This window comes from Ahaetulla prasina, chromosome 1 (genome assembly GCF_028640845.1).
Source record: "Ahaetulla prasina isolate Xishuangbanna chromosome 1, ASM2864084v1, whole genome shotgun sequence".
NCBI classification, from domain to species: domain Eukaryota; kingdom Metazoa; phylum Chordata; class Lepidosauria; order Squamata; family Colubridae; genus Ahaetulla; species Ahaetulla prasina.
In genome coordinates, this window is record NC_080539.1 from 254,318,296 (window position 1) to 254,338,796 (window position 20,501).

General features: G+C 40.6%; 1 protein-coding gene across 12 annotated transcripts in view; it reads left to right on the plus strand.

Moving 5' to 3' along the window:
• Positions 1-383: 383 nt before the first annotated feature.
• Positions 384-20,501, plus strand: part of CTNND1 (catenin delta 1) — a 70,305-nt gene continuing 50,187 nt past the window's right edge. For 5 of the 12 annotated variants that reach the window (XM_058196854.1, XM_058196864.1, XM_058196846.1 and 2 more), the window contains exon 1: positions 385-844. The gene's annotated coding sequence lies outside the window, so the exon portion shown is untranslated. Of the gene's footprint in view, positions 845-1,155; positions 1,277-20,501 lie in introns of those variants that run through there. The other 7 variants (XM_058196821.1, XM_058196798.1, XM_058196838.1 and 4 more) reach the window with 3 other exon arrangements.

Sequence of the window (20,501 nt, forward strand, 5' to 3'; positions counted from 1 at the left end):
CCGGGCTTCTATCTTTTTGGCGGAAGCGTCCTTCTCTTTACGATTTTAAAAGTTCTTTACACATTTCTCCTGTCATTTTTTTTTTCTATTTTCCTTTTTGTCTTTTTTTTTTTAAAAACAAAAAAAAAATCTACAATGGAGTTTCCTATTGGATAGCCTAAGATCCCTGATTGATGCCCGGCTCCCATTGGATCTGCGCGGGAGCTGACATCACTTCGGGAAAGAGGGGCTGGGCAGGACGCTCGGTGTGTCACCGCCCGCCTGCTCTGCCTTTGGCTGGGTGCAACTTCCATTTTAGGTGTTGGAACTGAGCAAGGGGGGGGTTGTGGGTGGGGGGAGCAGCGAAAGATCCCGCAGGAAAAAAAAAGAGAGAGAGAGAGAAGGAGGGAGGGAGGGAGGGAGAAGGAGGAGGGAAGCTTCACGAGATCGTTCCAGCTTTCCTCCCGTCTTTTGTCCGTGAGATTTTAAAGCTGTGGCTGACAAGAGATTTTATCCTTAGATTCCTTAGCGCTTTGTTAGGAAACCGCACGCTTATCTTCTTTTTTTCTCCTCCTCCTCCTCCTCCTCCTTTGCATTTGCAGAAGGACAACGAGGCACCTAGTCCAGGAGACTATGCGAAGTTGTCAACTCGAATGATTAGGAGAGACCTAGCGGAACAGTTGGGATCGCGGCACTCCAAAAGGAAAAGAAAAGTGCTTCTCTTCCTCTCCGTCGCCCTCGTCCCGATTTTTTTGTAAAACCTTCCAGGGGTGGCGGTGGATCAAACTTGCTTCCCGAAGCAGCCGCGGAAGGGGACCGCCAGATTCCCGGAGAGAGCAACGCGAGGGGGGAAAAAAAGCCCAAGGTAAGGCGATTTTGTAATAATTGCATCCGACTGCCCCTCTCCGCCGCCCGGCCGCCCTTCTCGCGCCTGACTTCTGATTGGGCACGGAAGATTCTCTCCCCACCCCTCCCCTATTTCGGGATCGATTCTCTTCGTTGCCCACCCGGGGGACCCCCCTCCCCCCTCTCTTTCTGCTGGAAGGGGGGCGCGGCGGCCGAGGGGGGAAGGAGCCAAGGAGCTCCCGGGAAGCGGATCGACTTGGATCTTCGGAGATCTTGCTGGGGGGGGGGGGGAAAGCAGGGAGCGGAAGAAAAGAGGCGAGAGGGCACAGATTGCATCGGCGGCGCCGTCCTGCAGCGAAGGGCACAGTGCGGGGTGGATCCCGTTTCGCTTCTCCCAGGTGCCGTGGGGTGGGGGCTCTCTTGCTTTTCGGAGCGGCTTTCCTGCTTCAAAGTAAGCTCCGTGTCGAACCAGCAAAACTTTCCTCCTGGGTGGAAGGATAAGAAATTCCTCTTGAAAGAGTGGGGGTGGGAGGGGAGTGGGCCTACCATCCGGCATTGGGAGGTAACTGGAGGGGGGGGGTTTGTTAAAGATTTGGATCTGCGTCGGGTTTGTCGTCTTAAAGCAACGTTACTGGTATGCGGGGGTAAAGAGTTGTGCTTCTGTTTAAAACTCTGGAGAAGTTTTCCTTAGTTTGTGAATCTTGCAAATTCGTAAAGTCCCCCCCCCCCGGGAGTTCTTAAGTGCCCATATTACTTCAGTTAAGTTAGACAAAGCTTTTAAAAAACAACAACTCTGGAATGTCTTGCAAAATAACCAACGTTGGGCTTGTAGTGCGGTGTTGTTGTTTTTTCTGTTAGTAGTCCTGAATTCTGCGCAGGTGGGTCTCCTACAGTTGAAAGCACCAAAACCTTTGCTACCTGTATTGTTGAAGTTATGACTAATTTAACTGCATTTCCTCCTACCCGTCCCATTTCACCCTCCCTTGCCTATTATGCTCCCCAAATCTACTTTTTCTTCTTGCCCCGCTCTCTCCCAGTCTCATTTTTTAAAAATGTGAATTCCTTGGGGCAGAGGCCAGGTTTTGGTGACTGCTAATTGTCATGTAGATTTACAGGGTGTGGCTATCATTTTCACTTATGTGCTTGTGATTTCTGTGGTGGGACTTTCTATTAAAAGCTGCTAAAGAAAGCTGGTTACGGATCCTGTGGAAATCCAGTTACTAAATGAAGATGTTAATTTTTATAGCACATTGTACCTTACACAAATAGTATATTTAAAAGAGGACAGAGTTAAAATTTGGCCGTTGAAGAAGAGGTAGCATTCCCCTATTGCCTGTTCTTGCTATTACATTCTTGCCATTTTGGTGCTTCTCTCCATGTCCTGATAATTCTGTGGAGTTACACTAGAAACCTTGCTTAGCCACCAAATCCCTAAGAAAGAGCCTTTTCTCTAAGAAAAGCAGAACACAAAGGCACTGCAAAAAACAGGGGAGGAGCTTTCTTCCTTTGGGTTTAAACCAACACAGTGGCTTGTGGGTTTAGTAGTTGCAGAACAGGATAATTTATCTGAAACCCTGAAAATCTTGGTTTTCTCCCAGTGTAAACACATGCATGTAAAAGAAAATCATATTCTCTCCCAACACAAAGGAAGCATCAGATTGGCTAGTACCTAGACAACTTTCCCTCTGATTCCCTTGAGATCTATTGCTAAACATTATACATTTAATGATATGGGGCAATGGTTTAGGGTTCAAGCCAGCCAGGTTCAAGTACCTATTTGTCCTGTACTTTTTTTATATGGTTCTGCCACTTAGATTACATTCGCTGGAGAACTGAGGAGTGGTGAGAAACCCCCTGATACTTTGATCCAGAATTTCAAACTCTGGAAAATGAAGTGCTTGAGTTTGGTACATGTTTTCCTGAGGCAAAGAAGACTGATTCTAAACAAACTTCTGAATTTCTGGTGATGGCATTTTTGTGCCAGAAAGGAACTACTGGCATGTCTGAGAGAAGAGTTAAAACTTCATTTTATCTAAACAGGGAACCTGCAAGAAATCGTTAATAAGGTGACTCTTTTTTCATGCCTAAATTGTCTCATATTTCTGGTGAGCCTTTTGATACGGGAACTCTACATACAGTGTTAAAGAAAGCAGCAGTTAAGTACTTTACATATGAATATCTAAAATGTATGAGAGCTTTTCAGGAAGCAAAGTTCAGCTACCTATCTGAATACTGGATTGCTGACTTACATTATGGGGTGGGGCAGTTTACCTCCATTTTAAAGAGCTCTTGCTTCTTTAAGGGCAGCAGTAAGTTCATGGTAGAGAAGCTGCTGTTCTATATATTTTAAAAAATATTGAGCCAAGTTTGACAAAGATGATGACAAACTGCTTATTCTTTTTATATGCATCAAATTGCACACTGAGGAAAAAAACCTCAGCCACACAAATCCTGTGTGCTACGCTTCAGAGTCAGTCTGTTTGGGCTGGAAGGCCAATGAGCTAAAGTATAAAGCTGTGTATTTATCACTCTTGTATGTGGAACTGGGAAGTAAATCCAAGTCTTTTTAGTGTATATGGATCCTCTGGGAGTCAGGTTTAGAAGCACACCCTGCAAACTTTGGCTAGTTTTATTTTCACTTAACTTTTTAACTCTCTAGGTTAGGGGTATCAAACTAGCTGCACGCGGGCTGGAATGCGTCACACTCAGGCCACACTTACCTGCAAAGGGAAAAAACGTCACAATACGTCATGTGACAGCAACGTGACGTGGCTAGTTTGACATCCGTGCTCTAGGTTAAAACCACTTCATTTCCCACATGAATTAAAATATCATCAGAACAGGTGCTGATATGACTAATTGAAAGGTCAGATCTGTTTAATAAATTGTGACATTCGTAGCAGGAGCAATAGTGAAACACACTGGCTTGGATTGACAAATAGATAAAATTAAGTGAATGGATGATGATTCTGTAATGTGAACTCAGTAAACTAAGCTGCTTCTAATCATACTATAAAATTTTATAAGTTGATGAAGTGGCTTCCACATAGCTCAAAACAGTGGGCTGAATCTAAGCTTAGTCATATGTAAAATAGATGGGGTGAAATCAGTAAGGCTTAATGTAGTCATAACTAACTTAATTACACAAGTTGCAGTAATTGAAATTGTTGGCTATACTTCTAAGAACAATGAGAATTGATGTGTCTGGAGGGTACCAAGCTGTAGAAGGTGAATTTAAGACAAGTTGCCCGAAATGAGAGACTATGTTTTGCTAGAAGGTAGCTTAGGTAAAAGAGGTGAAATAACAGGGGTTGGGTTTTTTCAGGTGTTTTAGCTAATGAATATAGTATGGCATTATCAGAAATGGAACACTATGTTGGTTATTTTCACCAACATTTTTCAAAATGGGAGTTTAAATCATTTTTGTTTAGGAATGAATGTGATAAAACTAAAAACCTGGAGCAGAATATAATTTAACTGGGGTTATTGGGGTTGCCTCTGTTAGGAGTGACAACATTACCACTGATGACTTATATAATATATTCATTCTTGAAACGTAATTTAGGACCTGCTGAGATATTGGTCAATCAAGGGACTTCTGATTTATTCTCCCAGTATACAGACAGGGAGGGGGACAGACTTACTCATTACCATTTTCTGAGTCATTGAAGGGAGGATTGAGGTTAACTTTGTAAAGAAATATAAACTATGGTGACTTTCCCTTGTAGTATAGGTTCCTATTTCATGGCCTTTATGCAACCACAAGAACTGAAGAAAGAGAAAGTAGACAAGGGAAATCAGAAAGTACTGATAAAGAAGATTAAGATTCTTCTGAGTGATAGAAAAGAGGACATCCATGCATTCAGGCAATTCTGAATTCACAGTTCCTGAAGTGTGCTTTGGAAAAAGAGGACAATCATTCAAGTTAATCAGTACTTAATCTGTACTTGACTTGGATTTTGGAAGGTTTAGAAATGGAGGTGGAAATGTGCCTCTGTTTAATATAGCAGTTCCAACATGGATTAATCAATGTATCTTTGCTTTCATTTCTACATATTAGTTATTCAGGGATATCAGGGAAGTAAAAATGGCCAGAATAATTCTAGAGAGACTTCTTCTCATTACCACTTCTTAAACAGAGATAAGCAAGCTGGTGCTTTCCAGATATTTTGGGCTACAACTGCCATGTTCACCTCCCTATTTAGGTACTAAGCGAAGATTATGGGATTTCAGTGCACACTAAAATAGTGGGGCATTTTCCATGCTTTACACGTGGTAAATAGATGAAAAGCATAGTCAGAATTGTGAAGGCTGGCTGGTCCAAACTGACTCTGTCATAATTGAATGAAGAACTGCCAGTGGTATTCTTTGCCATTGGAAAGGCCTCTCTCCTAACAGCAGCCTCTCCTGCTTTTGTGGCTACATAAGAGCAAGTCCTGTGACACACCCTTCTGTTGCTCTTCAACTGAGAGTTTCTGCCAGCACCCACAATCTCCAAACAAAGCCAAATGTAAAAATGAGGCTCGCCAAACAACCTCATACAGTTTAATACAGTTTTTGTATCCTCTTCAAGCAAATAAATAAATAAATAATCCACACAATTACTTTCCACTCTTTTATTAAATATCTTGTGTGAATAGCTGAAGGTTAGGCCCCTGTGATCAACTGGCTGAAAAGTTATTCCACCTTTTTAGATTGAAAGTTGATCTGCATGTAAAACTGTAATGTGTGAGTGAAACCCATCTTTAAAGCCCATTAGCATCTTAAAGAAATGCTAACCTTGCATGGGACTGACAACAGCAACTCCTTTTCAGATGGGAAAAATGTACCGCACAGCCTAGGGGCAATGGGGGGAAAAAACAAAACTGGGGGGACGGGACACAACACGACCAATTTCTGAGAAAATCAACTCAACTTTTTCCAAGAAAAAGACACTAAAGTAATGGAGACCAGACTTATCATTACTTCAGCGAATGCTAAACATGGATTTCTCTCTTTGCTCCCCAAATTTCTTCTCCGCCGCCTGGTTAAAATAGCTCAAGTCAAACTTGTCTCACCATCTAGCAGAGCCCTCTCTGATAGCATACATGCCTTTCCCTTCTTTTTGGAATAGCACACACATACTTCTGAACATGTTATTGCATGTACTGTTGCTGCCACAGCCTCGCTTATGAATCAAGCAGGCTTGTTTTTTTTTTCTTGGTGAGGGAGAAGCCTGCAATACTTGCTTCTTTTTGGCTTAAATATCTCTCTAAAACCACTCCCTCAGTGGAGACTGAAAAGGAGTGATTTGGATAGTCTTTCTGTTTATTTGATTGTTCCCTTTTTCTCTTCCACAAGTTATTGCTTAATTATGTCCTCCTTGAGTGGTCATCTCGGTCACTGACAAATGGGATGTCATCCCAGTTCTGTCAGTATTCTTCTGAATTGAGCAATAAGTCTGTGAGAAAATGTTTCCTGACTAATTCACAACTCCTTTTACTCTGGATGTAGGATAACTGATTTGTCATAATGACAGCAGCATTGAGACAGCAATTGTAGGTTTCACATTTTATTTTACAACCAGAGCTGGTAGAGGAAGGATGAGGTTAGTATGCTATAAATGCTTAATAATTTGGAATGCTGGTCGGGTTAGGCTTTAGTTTGGTTTTCTTCAGATATATTGGGACTCCTCTTTTCTTAGTTTTCAGCAAACATGCTAGAATCATGCTGTCCAAATCTAGCATGTAGCTAGAATGTATCAGTTTGGAGAAAATCCTGCATAAGGGATGGTGGGAATGGGAGGATGTCTTGAGTGCCTAACTGCGATGTGTCTTTTAGGGCTTAATCTGAAGTTCTCTTTTATCCCCCATCTCAAAATACTGGTAATCTGGACACTCTTGTTTTCCACAAATATAGGCAGAGGACTGGAGAAGGAGAATTCTGGGACCTAACGTCCCAGAGCTAAGATTGTCCACCTCTGTGCAAGATTGCATGATTGTGTATTTAGTGCCCTGGTAAAATGTGGTGCAGTCTTAAATTTTTGAGGATGGGGGCGGTGGGGACTGAGATGTGCTGTGTTCTAGAGATGACAGCCTTCTTGTGTTTTCAGTGAAAGGGTGTGTGTAAGAGGGAACATGGAAAAACAGAAGCCCAAGCCTGTGAGTGAGATTTGTGGGGAGTTGGACAGAGGGTGGAATTGTTAAAAGATACAATCTGAAAGAAGAAGAATGGATTACATTCCTTGACTTCATCCTTCATCCTTTCTCTGTTTGGGCAAACCAAAATCTAACATCCAGTCGGAAATTTGTCTTCTCTTTCCTGCAAGTTTCTAAACACAATATCATTTCCTGTCTGACCAGGAAATGCTTGCTTCCTTCCTTTCTGCCCGAACAACAAAGAATTTAAAAAGCTGTTTGGATTATAATATTTCCTTCTCCCAGCCAAATGAGAGAGTCTATAGAACCATTTAGTTTAGGCTGCTGTTATAAAGGTGCAGCTTGCATTGTGTAGCTCTTTGTAAAACTTTTTCTTAAAAGCTGGGTTGTGTCTTGGGTGTGGCTTTTAAGCAGGTATGGATGTTTGGATTGTAAAATGTGCTTCCTGGATAAGAAAAACGGAGAAGAGAACTTATGTGATCTATTATTGCATTAACACAATTTTATAGTATCTGATAAATGTTATTGTCGCTGGTTGACATTTTCTTGACTGTTGGATATTGTTCCTTTCCAGTTCTCTTGTTAAATCAGTTTGAGAGGAATCTTAAAACATGGTGCATGAAACAGTTTGAAGCAAAGGATAGAATATGGATAAATAGCACATAGGTATTTCTAAGTATTTAATGCATTACTTTCACACTTCCTGGAAATAGGGAGACATTCTATTTTTGTGGATAGTGTTGTGTCCATAGAAGGAATACTTCAGTTTCACCTTTACTGTATTGAGTATCTCTCTAAAACTTGCTAACATTTAGTTTCATAATGTTTATTAATTTATTTTTGTTTGGTGAATTGCAATTTGAATTACTTCATCTGCTAGGCAGGAAGTGTGCCTAAATCATGCCTTTGATTTAAATTACAGTAAATGGATTTCTTTAAATTAGATTTCTTAAGAATAAAATTGGGGGCTATTTCCTGGGCAGTTTATTGTAAACATTTGAGAAGAAATTCTAATCATGGATTTAAACTCTTTTTGAGGAGTTAAAGAACGCTAGTTAAAGTGAGGTGAGGATTAACTGCTTAAACTTAAGGGGAGAAGTTTTTCTTAAATATTAGAAATAATTATCCTTTACCTGCTCAGAAAAAAAAGCTGGTGTGAGAAATGAATATCTCCATTCTGGAATACCATATGTGGCCGGCCAGCCACTTTGAACGTTTGTGAGTTTCATGCTTGTCGCCTTCCCTTTCTAAATGCACAAAAGAAGAATCAGATGGGGATGTATGCTCCGTGAGCTCTTGCCGGATGAACTGAATTGTATCTACTTTAAAGTTCTGAGCGCCTGAGGAGGAAGTAGCCTGGAACCTCGCCCATAGCAGCTCAGCAGTCAGGCAATGCTTGATCTTGTTCTAGTGCAAGTCTTTTGGTACACCTCACACAATAGACTTGTAGCACTTGTTGTTCCAGACTGTATGATGCCATTCCTGTTTGCCGGAAGAACATACCAAGTTGTTTGTAGAGTTTGTGCTGCTCTTTGATCTTGTATACAGTGAGGAGGAGGAGGAGGAGGAGGAGGAGGAGGAGGAGGTCTGGATATAGTGATGACATCGAGGCTTTGGATTCTGGCATCATGTTAGGAGCATGATGAATGGAAAATTGAATGCCATGCTATTTTCTGATTTTCTGGAGAAACAACTCTTTGGTGGCACATATTTGGACCAAGTGGTGGGGTAAAAGGGCTTTAACTCAATGGTAGAACTGTTATTGTAGAAGCTGTCAGATTCAATCTTGAACCTTTCCAGCTCAGTTAAAAGGATTGCATAGCTTCAGCAGATGAGATACTGTCTCCTGTCAGGTAAAGTGAAAATATTGGGCAAGTAGCCAAATAATTGAAGAAGGCACAAAGGTGTGTCTCACAATATCCTTGGGATATATGACTAGGACAATTCTAGACAGCAACTTTGCTTTAGGAAATTTCAAATCATAACCAGTACGATTTTGGGCTTACATCTTGTGTTTAAATATATTTATTAAAATTATTGGTATCTATATTTTAAAAACAACTTGTTTTTAAACAAGTATTTTAAATATTTTAAACAAGTATTAACACAAATATCAAGATAGAGATTTTCAGAGAACAGACAAGTAGCAGTAAATTTATTTTGGAAGGATTTTTGAAGAACAGTTAAAGAGAAGCCTGGGTACATTGGAAGTTTCCTACTCTCCTTTTATGGTTTCTGAACTTTTATTTTATACTATTTTATATTTTACTTATATGCTACCCATCTCACTTAGAGCAGGGGTCTCCAGCCTTGGCAACTTTAAGCTTGGCGGACTTCAACTCTGACTTAGAGCAATATTGTCAGTTCTCAACCATAATTGTGAGAGCTAGAAAATTGCTAGCTTTTTGAGATTCTGAGAATCTCAGAAAACAAAAAGAATAAGACTATGCAATTGTGGAGAGCCATGGGCAGTACATAATAGGTTGCTTGAATTAATTGAATATTAAGAACTAGGAACTATGAAATAACCCCCTCCCTCCTCCAATTAAGTTGCAGGCATTGCCTGGGCCTCTACTCAAATGCTATCATGAAAATATGTTTAGGAATTAAGAATACTGATAATGCCAGTTTTTGTGTTCAACACAGGTAGTAATGCAGAGTGATCTATCTTATGCTATTGCTAAGAATCAAAAGCAACTTGATGGTGCATAATAATGCAGAAGGTACAAAATAATGGCTGTTGGTAAAAATTGTATGGATTTTGTTGGTGGCTACAAAAGTTAATACTATACATGCATAAGTGGAGGTACTTTAGTTTCCTAGAGAAGAACCATATATACTTTGCCATTTCAGCTCTATTTTGCTCCAATTGGGTTCCACCCTGATTTATTTATGTTTATTGATTAGATTTGTGTGGCACTCATCTTGTCTAGAGCAGGGGTCTCCAACCTTAGCAACTTTAAGACTTGTGGACTTCAACTCCCAGAATTCCTCAGCCAGCATAGCTGGCTGAGGAATTCTAGGAGTTGAAGTTCACAGGTCTTAAAGCTGCCAAGGTTGGAGACCCCTGCTTTAAGGAGCTTTTGGCAGGAGTAACACTGGTTCTCTGAAGTACTTTTTTCTTAATCTTTCCTCAGGCGTTGCACAGCCTTGGAAATAAATGTCAGCAGGGTTGTTGGCCGTAGAAAGGATTCCTAGTGACTGCTTCTAGTAATTGGTATCCAAGCCAGGCTGTGACTGTTCTGGTGAGAGCTGCAAAGGACTTGAAATCTGTCTTGCTGATAGACATGCCACATTTGTATTTACAGTAAGGCTATGATGGAAAAGTAGCTAACTCCTTTTGAGCAAGGAGACTGGAGAGAAGCAGGCTGAAATGCATCAACCATCTTTGTATGATAAGGGAATGAATTGATGCCCTTCAAAAGCATCCATATGAACTTCACAAAATGTTGGAAGTTTATCGCTTGAGAATGTAATGCTATTGATGGGTTTTTATCCTCCTTTGTTCATCTGGCACAGAATTCCTGTTGCAAAGTTGGTGTAGCAAAATGGCTACAGAACAACTTCTCCTTTCCCTTTTCTGCTCCTGTTTCCTCCCTGGCCCGCATCCTTGACACAAATCTCCCCTTCGAGCCCTGGTTGTTGGTGGGGTTACAAGGGTTGTTTTTCCTCTAATAAGATAAGGAGTTCTGCAGGATAAAGTGGGAGCTCTGGCTGCTGATTGGTGCTCAGGCTGCCCTGGAATGCTCTGGCCCATTTCCCAGAATCCAGCACTCTGTGTTTGTTTGTTTCTGAGCTTGAGATCTAGTGCTACTGTGACAGGAAATGGGTAGGCAAGAGGGGGAGAGAGAAGGGAGACGTCTGTATATGCGCGTGTGCAATCTCTTTGTCCCCTGACTTCAGCTGCAAATTCCCACCGAGAAAAGAGTGACCTTTGTGTTGTGAAAGGATTTGTGAATTGTCCAGATCCCTGAGTTTAGAGATTTGGCACGTGAATCCAGGTGTCTTGCCCCGTGATCCATGTAAGGATCCTGATCTCTCCTGAGGACACAAAAAGCTGAGCGCAATGTATCTCCCCCCCCCCCCCCGGTAGTTGTGTAAACTTGGAAAGCCGCAGGGTGTGTAGGATATTTCATTGGTAGCAAAATATGTATGCGTGTTTCATAGAGGTGCCTTCTATTGAACTTACAGATACTAACAAAAGTGTAACCTAAACGGTGGTCAAAGACTGCTCACTATGCATGCGTCTTTCCCATGGGCATGTTGTGCGATGGTTTCACAGATGACAGGTAGATACAGTAATAACAAAATAATTAGTGAGGATGCTCTTAATTACCCCAGTTACTTTCCTTGGCAGGTGGGCATATTTACAAGGAAAGCCTTTTTAAAAGAATCTGTTGTTTTTATTCTCCCAGAATGTTAAGGATGTAATTTGGAGCTTAGAAATATTTACGTCAATAAAGATCACACTAGAGCTGGTATCTTGCTTTGCAGCATAGCTTTCCGTTAAATATTTTCTTAATTAAATCTTTTTTAAAAAAAAAAAAACCTGGTGGGTGTGCATCCTGCAGTGCCCAGGGGAAGAGTCTTCCAATGCATTAGTGTGCCCTTGAGCTCCCAACTGAGTTAGAGGAATTCTGTCCCCAGTCAAGCATAATTGTCTTGATGACAAGTGTAGTGCTTGATTGCCAACTATTAGTGGGCATTTTTCAAAGCTAGTGTTTCATGCTAATAAAATTCTGTTATCTTCAGATGGAAGAATGAGAGAGAGAGAGAGAGAGAGAGAGATGTTTGATGTCAGATGCCCTTTTGTCATTACATTTTTCTTGCACTATTCAGGCTCCTTGAAAACAATCTTTTATTTTTTCATTTCTTTGTTTAATGGTTGAAGCAAATTAACTGCCTTTTAAGATAGATGTCTTTCTGGTGCTTTTGTAGGTTCAAGTTTATCAGATCATATTACTCCATTTTGAAAACAGTATTGCAGAGTTATCTGTTGGGTATACACGCTTTCCTTGTTTTAAAATCTCACTTAAAGCAAATTTGTATAAAGGGAGACACGAAAGCAGTGGAAAAACGGTGGTTGCAGGATATTGGTGTCAGATTTTGTAATCCAAATGCATTGTCAAATGTGCTCATAAATGTTTAGAATCTTGTTCATAAGCCCCCCAACTCGGTCGTGGTTCTTCTTTGTTTCATGTTACACTGTATATGTACAGTGAAAACACTTCATCTTTTCAATAGCTGGATTTGTAATGCGCATGATTATCATGGCAGACAAAGAGGTAGAATGCATCAATGCCTTATGAATTTTATTTTTTGCTATGCTGTGGCCAGTACTTTGCTGAAGCCTAAAAGCTTGTCTTGCCGTTAAGGATCTTTAATCAGCTTTGGCGCATTGTAACTTGGCCAACTGTGTTTCTAGGGTTAAAGCAATCCTTTTCCTGTTCATTTTGGATAAGGGAATGGGTAGCTTTGATTTTGTCAAAAGCTACCATTGATGGTAGTTTTGGCCCCTTAATAACAACAGTTGCAGATATTCAGTAAGTGGAAGACAGGATGCACAACTAGAACAACCACACAACACAGAGATGAATGCATAAATGCGGGCGGAAAGAGGTTCTTTTCGGAAAATGTTTTGTCTAGTGGTGAAGGAGATGCCTTGGAAGCCAGGAGACTGAGCTCTAGTTTTACCTTAGGCCTGAAAGCCAGGTAGGTGATTTTGGGCCAGTCATTCTCTCTCAGCCCAACTCACCTCACAGGATTGTTGTTGTGAGGAAAAATAGGAGGAGGAAGGAGTATTAGTTATGTTCACCACCTTGAATTATTTATAAAAATAATAAATATGGGATAAAATAAATACATAAAATAAAGCAGTTTTGGTGAAGAGAAGTCTTGGTATGTGTTCTGACCTAGGCTTCCTGAGACAGTAAAAAACATATGATTAGTCCCAAAAACCCTCTTTTTATTTCAACGGCTCTGAATTCTGTTCATTCACAGCCTGTAATGAGTCACAAATAGTTTATAAAGAGTCCAACAGAAGTCTGCCACAGTCCTTCGGGATAAGGCTGATAAGCACCCATCTTTATCTCCCTTGACATGCTGCCAAAGACCTAATTGGCAATTAGCTTTGCAAGGCCACACGAAACACAGAGTCAAAACGGAGCTTCAGAATTTAAACCAACCAGAACGAACAAAGTTGCTTCCTGCGAAGTCTCACATGCCTTTGCTCCTCCTTTATGTCTTATGGGAGGGGCCAGTCATCTCCGAGCCCTACTCCCGAATCGTCTCTTTTGTCTTAACTGTTCTTGCCTTCTGGCAGCTCTGCCCATCCGTGCACTGGGAACAGGCTCCCCCTGTTCCTCTGCCTCGCTGTTATCTGACTTTGGAGGCTCCAGAGGCAGCACATAATTCCCAGATGGCCCTGGCCCCATCTCTGCCTTGGACACAGAGCCCTCGTCCGAGCCTTCCCCAGACGTACCGCAACAGTATGTTTGCAGACTTTGGTCACAAGTTAACTCTGCTGGCATCTGTCAAATGATTGTAATTTTTTCCCCTCATAAAGCAGATTCTTAGAAAAATAAATTCTTGAAGTGAGTGAAATCAGTATGTAGAACTTGCGGAGGGGGTAGACTCTTGGCATCTGAATATGTAGTCTTATCCTGGTTTTGTTCACTTAGCCCTCACTTTGTCTGTATTTGGGCCCCAAGAATCAGAGAGGATGGCCGCCTTTGGGCTTACGTAACTGAACTAAAGTCTCCTAGCAGGGCAGCCTTCACGCACACACAAACACAGAAGCGGGTGGGGGTGGGGAAAGACGAGAGAGAGAGAGAGAGAGAGAGAGAGAGAGAGAGAGAGAGAGAGAGAGAGAGAGAGACTCTCTCCTTTGATTGCTCTGAAGGACAGCTGCCCTGCAGCCAGATTACTGGCATACCAGTGAAACAATCCTTTCCCTCTGCTTGGTTGGTTTCCTTTCCGTGTGTGTGTGTGTGTGTGTGTGTGTGTGTGTGTGTGTGTGCGCGCGCGCGCGCGCCACACCTCCCCCCCCACTCCTACTGCTCCCTTCCTGAAAGGCTGGGGCCTAAGTTCCTGGGTGGGGCTCCTGTTGCTCTGGCTTTTGCTTCGGGCCTCACCTCGCCTCGCCTTGGGAGAGTGCTGCTGTTCTGCTTGGACCATCCCTAAAGCTGTTTTGCCACTGACCGTGCACATTTTTCTGAGTTAAATGATAACTGAATTCCCAGCAGGACATGGGCTACCGCTAGCTAGCCGCCTAAATACTCCCAGACAGGGCGGTGTGTCCCTTAAAGCTGCCATTAGATTTTAACTTTGCATCCAGGCTGACCTCAGAACTACTAAGTACTAAGAAAAGCTTTCCTTAGTAGTTTTCACTAGGACCAAAAAAAAAAAAAAAAGAGGTAATTATGGGATTGTGTTGAACTATCCTTGGGACTCGCTGAGGACTTGATTGCGTTGATCTTTGTGCTTCCCTGCTCTTTGATCTCATGTCTCCCTTGTCCATTTTAGCATTTTCTTTCCCCAGCTTCAGAGATCCTGGTTTTGTATCAACAGCTGCTTGAATTTTCCCATATATGGCCAGGTGGGCTTTTCATTGGTATAGAGTCATAGATCTCTAGTAACCTGCAAGAATTCTTCCTGGTCGGCATGTAATTTTCACCCCTTAAGGGTGCAGGATAGCTGTGTATAGGTTAGAGAGACAGGTGAGTCTCTTGAAGAGATCAGATTAACTAGTTAAACCAGTCTTGTGTGTGTGACACAGGTTAGGGCAAAGCTTTACTTTTCTGCCTTGGGCCAGTTTTAGTCAGTGGGGAACACACCCTGCATGCAGCCTAGGTTTTTTTGCTAAAGTCTCTCTCTACCAAATAATAAAAAAAAAAGCTGTTGGAAGGGACTGTGGCTGCCTGCAAGGATCTGTGGTCTCCTTATCATTATTGCATGATAGGAGCTTGCTTGTATAGGGAGTGGCAGTGTTCAAAGTCCAAACAAAGTTGCAAACAAAGCTATTATATCAGTTCTTTTTTCCTTTTTCCCATCTTCCTGCCAAGCAAAGGGAGAAATCAATGCGGGTCCTTGGAAATAAAGCTCAGGATAAGAAGCAGGTGAATAGAACTTACCCTACTCACTGAGGTGGTTGGAAAAAGTTCAGTTTAGTGCTTTGAAAACTCAAATCTTCAGTCTTGTTGAATATTGTATTTCAAATAAGACTAGAGATGCGTTCTGGCCTGCAAACTGCTTGTGAAACTAAACCAGTCGCTATTACTTGTAACCAGTATCTCAAGTTAAGCAGCTCTAAAATATACAACAAATACACACACACGCGCACACACATGCACACACACACATCTTACACCAGAATAATATTCTGAAGTATGAAAAATATTAATTAAATATAGGGTGGTCCTGCATCGTCTCATACAACTTTGACTTCTGTTAATTAAGAGTGTATTATGATTACTGCAAGCTGCCAGCAGTGGGTAGAGTCACACTTCCTGAATCATAGCTTATTAAACCACAGAAAGTTGGTTTGCAGTGTACTACAGTAAAGTTAACCTTGTTAAACGTGACTCAAAGTGATGTATTATTTATACTTGTATTTTCTTCATTTGAACTTTCTAAACCAGGAGTCTCCAACCTTGGCAACTTTAAGACTTGTGGACTTCAGCTGGCTGAGGAATTCTGGGAGTTGAAGTCCACAAGTCTTAAAGTTGCCAAGGTTGGAGACCCCTGTTCTAAATAACTGGTTTCCAACCCTCTATATACCTGGTTACAGACTACAACACAACTCCATCACATCCATATTGTGTTTCACCTAGATGTGCCACTCCACATTGTAATATTGAATTTTGGCTCTTTTAGATGGTCCTTGTAATTCTTTAATAGAAACATGGTAGAAAAAGTCCAGCAGTCAATTAAATGGGACTAATGATCTAACAAAGACTTCTGCTCCATTTTCTCTCTGTGATTCTTTGAAGATGCAGGGTGAAAGACCAAGGAAGATTGAACTATAAAGTGCTTCTTTATAAAGTTCTTCTAGGACATGTGCCTTATCAGAAAAAAAATGGGACAACTCAAAAGCTATAAAGTCAATTTCAGTGTGTGGCAATGAACCCAGGAAATGAATTTCTAGTTTGCTTATCTATAAAAAACATGTGACTGTATAAAAGTGTTGTATCTTTTTATTCTCAATGAATGTATTCTATTCTCCTTATGTACACTGAAAGCATATACACCAAAGACAAATTCCTTGTGTGTCCAATCGTACTTGGCCAATAAAGAATTCTAGTTTAAAAAACAACAACTATTATTTTATGAAAAAAACACAAATAAACCCCGTGGAGTGCATAATTGAAAATATAAAGAGAAAATGATGGCTAATATGACCACTAGTGCTTGTTAAATGAATTTACATTGTCACAATATCCCTGGCAGAAGAAGAACCATAGTTTAATGATCTACTTTGCATGAAGAAATTTTGTCTGCTGACAAACTTCCTCCGAGGTACATTCATATGATTTGGGAGTGGGGGAGAGTTGCTGCTATTATTAATCAGAAGTCTTTGGCAGTCCAATCACCTAAAGCTCTGACTTATTTTCAGTTGTCAGACTCTGAGAATTGGGATGAAAGCTGTAATATTTCTCACATAAACAAATTTTTACTTTGTACAGCTCAAGATGGTAGACATAATGCTTCCTGGTCTTATTTTCCTCATGACACCTCCATGACAGAGGAAATGGTCTGAGAGAAAATGAGTGGCTGAAAATCACAGTCACCTAGAAATCCCTATCCCCTATTTGCTAGTCCAGCTCCTTAACACTGCACCAAACAGGCAACTCAGTTTTGAACATGAGTGATTTTTTTTTTTTTTGCTTTGCTTTTGTGAAGAAATAGAGAAAAGCATCACTGAGGTCTGAAAACAGGAGGAAAAGTTTTCTCTTTTAATCTACGCTGTGCTTGGAAACTGATACTGAAAATATAATGGCCTCATTCTTAGGGCTGGAGTAAGTAAATATTGGTTAATATTTTGCTTCCTGGTTTGGCAGAGTCCAGGAATCCGAGTGATTGTTCATTGGAAACAGGGAAAGTATTTAAATTTTGTAGCTTAACTTCTGTAATGTAGTTTTAATTCCTATATGCTGTAAAAATTATCTCTTCCCATTCCAATTCCCGCAAGCAGGTACAGTTCCCAAGTACTCCTTGAAGGCTTAATGTAGTTGCCATATAAAGCTCACAGGTGGTTGCACTTGCTTGGCAGATATTGACATCAGTCTCCATAATGAGGCTGCATTAACAGCCATTCATGTTTTAGTACTAGAAAAAATTGCAGGGAGGATCATCGGCAACCTCAGACTTTGATGGCTGAAAGTGAAGAAGCCTCTAGGAATCTCTTAATGGGTAAAAAGAAAAGTGCAGAAACATCCCATCAGCCTTGCTTGAGCAGGGGTTGGACTAGAAGACCTCTAAGGTCCCTTCCAGCTCTGGTTCTGATTGATACATATTGTCAAAGCCATGGTTTTTCTTATTGTTTGGGAATGAAAGATGGAGATCAGAAAGGTTGAATGAAGAAAAAAAGTATGCCTTTCAGTTGTGGCGCATGAGAAAATTGTGGAGAATACTGCAAGAAACGAAGCTGTTTGAAAGAAGCTGTGATAATGAACTTAAAGCATAAATGTTTGGAGCATGTACAGTTTAGAAACCCTGGTGACGCAGCGGTTAGAATGCAGTACTGCAGGAAGCTCTGCCCACAGCTGGAGTTTGATCCTGAGCAATTCAGGGTTGACTCAAACTTCCATCCTTCTGAGCTTGGTAAAAATGAGGAGCCAGATTATTGGGGGTACTATGCAAAACATTGTAAACTATCCAGGGAGTGCTGTGAAGCACTATGAGATGGTATGTAAGCAGTGGTGGGATTCAAGTAATTTAACAACCGGTTCTCTGCCCTAATGATTTCTTCCAGCAAGCAGTTCGCCAAATTGCTCAGAAAGTTAACTGGTTCTCCCGAAGTGGTGCGAACTGGCTGAATCCCACCACTGTATGTAAGTCTATACACCATTGCTATTGCTAATACAAAAGCAAATGTCTTTGAAGAAAAGGGATGTTTGGAAAATGTCTATGGATGTTTGGAAAAACAGGCTAGATACTGACGACATAAGTATGAGCTCAAAGAAACAGTGACTAATAATCCCGGTGAAATGATGTCCTTGTTAATTCAGAGTCAAAACAGCTGAATAGTAGCAACTGTCTTTCATGATATGAGGTATAATAAGAGGCTTCATGATAGGTAATTCCGTAAATATTGAGACATGGGTCCACTTAAGAAAGATGTCTGAGGAATATTTCAGATACTGCTCTGTCCTCATCTTGGTTTACATAAACTTTGTTCATTTGCCTTTGTGGAGGGAGTGCTTTGAAGGTGGTGTCTTAACTTTTTGGGTAGGTTTAATCCATGGGCGTAAGTAAACATTTGTGAACTATGGCTCTCTTTATCAGATGTATGAAGGGGTATCATTTAGTCTCTTAGTTTGAAAAGATGCTATTATCTTGATTTTAAATAGATTAGAATGTGATAGTTTAGCTCAATGATCTGTGGTAGCAGTTGAAGTCTCATATGCGCCTCAAATGTTACAGAGTCAAAAAATATAAACAAAAATATCTGAGCAAACTGGAAAACTGAATTTATGATTGACACAAAAGCATAAAAGTGAACTTTTAAATAATTAGCCCTTGAATCGTTGAAGTTGCAATAAAAAGGATGTTATAACTTAAGATTGTCCTAAATTATTAATGGTGTATCTGATGTGAAACTTCTTCCTACAGGGAATGCTTGTCTTTTTGGCATCATTTAGACAGTCAGTTGGATACGTAGCTTAGATATTTATGACGAGTGATAGGGCATTGTGGGGGGGAAATACCTCTTGAAAGCAAATTTATTCATCCTTTTGAAGTTATTAGCTTCGAGTTGCTGTTAGATCAGCCAGTTTCAACTCGTTCAATGACCAAGATTCCAGTAACTTTAAGATTTCTCAAGATGCATCTTGCTTATTCTCAGCTTTGTACCACAAAAGTGAAAATGTTGCCTTCTGACTTTAGTAGTTTGTAAATTGGATCCTGGGGATTTATAACGTTAGAAACAGTGTTATCTATATATATAAAAACAAAATACTACTCATGCATCATCACAAAATCTCCAGAACCATAAAGCCTACAAACATGAAATTTGCCACGTATGTTCCTCTTGGCTTCTAGGTGCTCACTAAGAAAGGATTTTTTGAAATAACCATCAGAGCATTAGTATTTCCTATATTATTATTATCAACACACTTTGATGCTAAGGAGTTTTACTCCCCCTCCCCACCTGAAAGACATCTGTTCCAAATGCAAAACACAAGCAGAGGAGAGGAGTTTCAGTTTCAGTTTTACTTTCACAGCAGCAAGCAGGGGATAGGATAGGATAGGATAGGCTTCTGTGGGGCAAGGCTGAGGGAGAGAAAGGGATAAGATAGGAAATGTTTCTGTGGGCAAGACTGAGGGAGAGAAGGGGGATAGGATAGGATAGGCTTCTGTGGGGCAAGATTAATTTTCAAGCTGTGTCGATCTATCAAGCCCAATCACATAGTTTCGTAGCGGAACAGAGGTATTCAGCTAGTTAATTGATAGAGATAAGTCATGATATTTGCACATTTAATAATAATAACAACAGAGTTGGAAGGGACCTTGGAGCCTTCTAATCCAACCCCCTGCCCAGGCAGGAAACCCTACACCATCTCAGACAGATGGTTATCCAACATTTATGTTGATGGTTAAGTGTAAACACTATTGCTCTTAATGGCCACTAATAGTATAATGGAATCCATATAACCTCTTATACTAAAACTAAGCAAACCATAGTTGGTTGTTACCTAGCCACTGTAATACTGAAATGTGTAGAATCTGGGCAAATACAAGAAGCTAACTCTTCCATAAAGATTGTGTTACTTTTGGGTAATCTAAATTAAGTCTTTTTAATTAAGCAAAATTCTATGGAAGTAGCAAGTAAGAAATAATTTTAATTTTTTTTCTTAAACCAAAATAGAATTTTATTACTTTGGATTATTTTTTTAGGGAAGTGTAGCTAAAGAGCAATGGGAATTAGTTTAAACTTTAAATCTCAGCCTATCTTGATCCTGAGCTGTCAGTTTCAAATATCAACCAATAGTGGAATTTTTAAATAACATTTTTGTAAGCATTAATGTTAAATGAGGATATTAATGGAATTAGGGTTACACAAGATATTCTCCCTTTCAGTTCTAAGGAATGGATTCCTTGGATAATGTACCAGGTAGTCCACCACTTAACAACCAAAATTGGGACTGAATCTTGGTCATTGAACAAAGCAATTGTTAAACAAGATGCCCATGTGCCTGCTTCATTCAACTACAACAATCTTAGCATTTCTGGTTGCATAAATTAAGTGATCTCCTGGTTGTTAAGTGAGAGTCCTTTTGCTCTCAAAGAATATCCTGCTGTGAGGAATTCAGCTCCCCT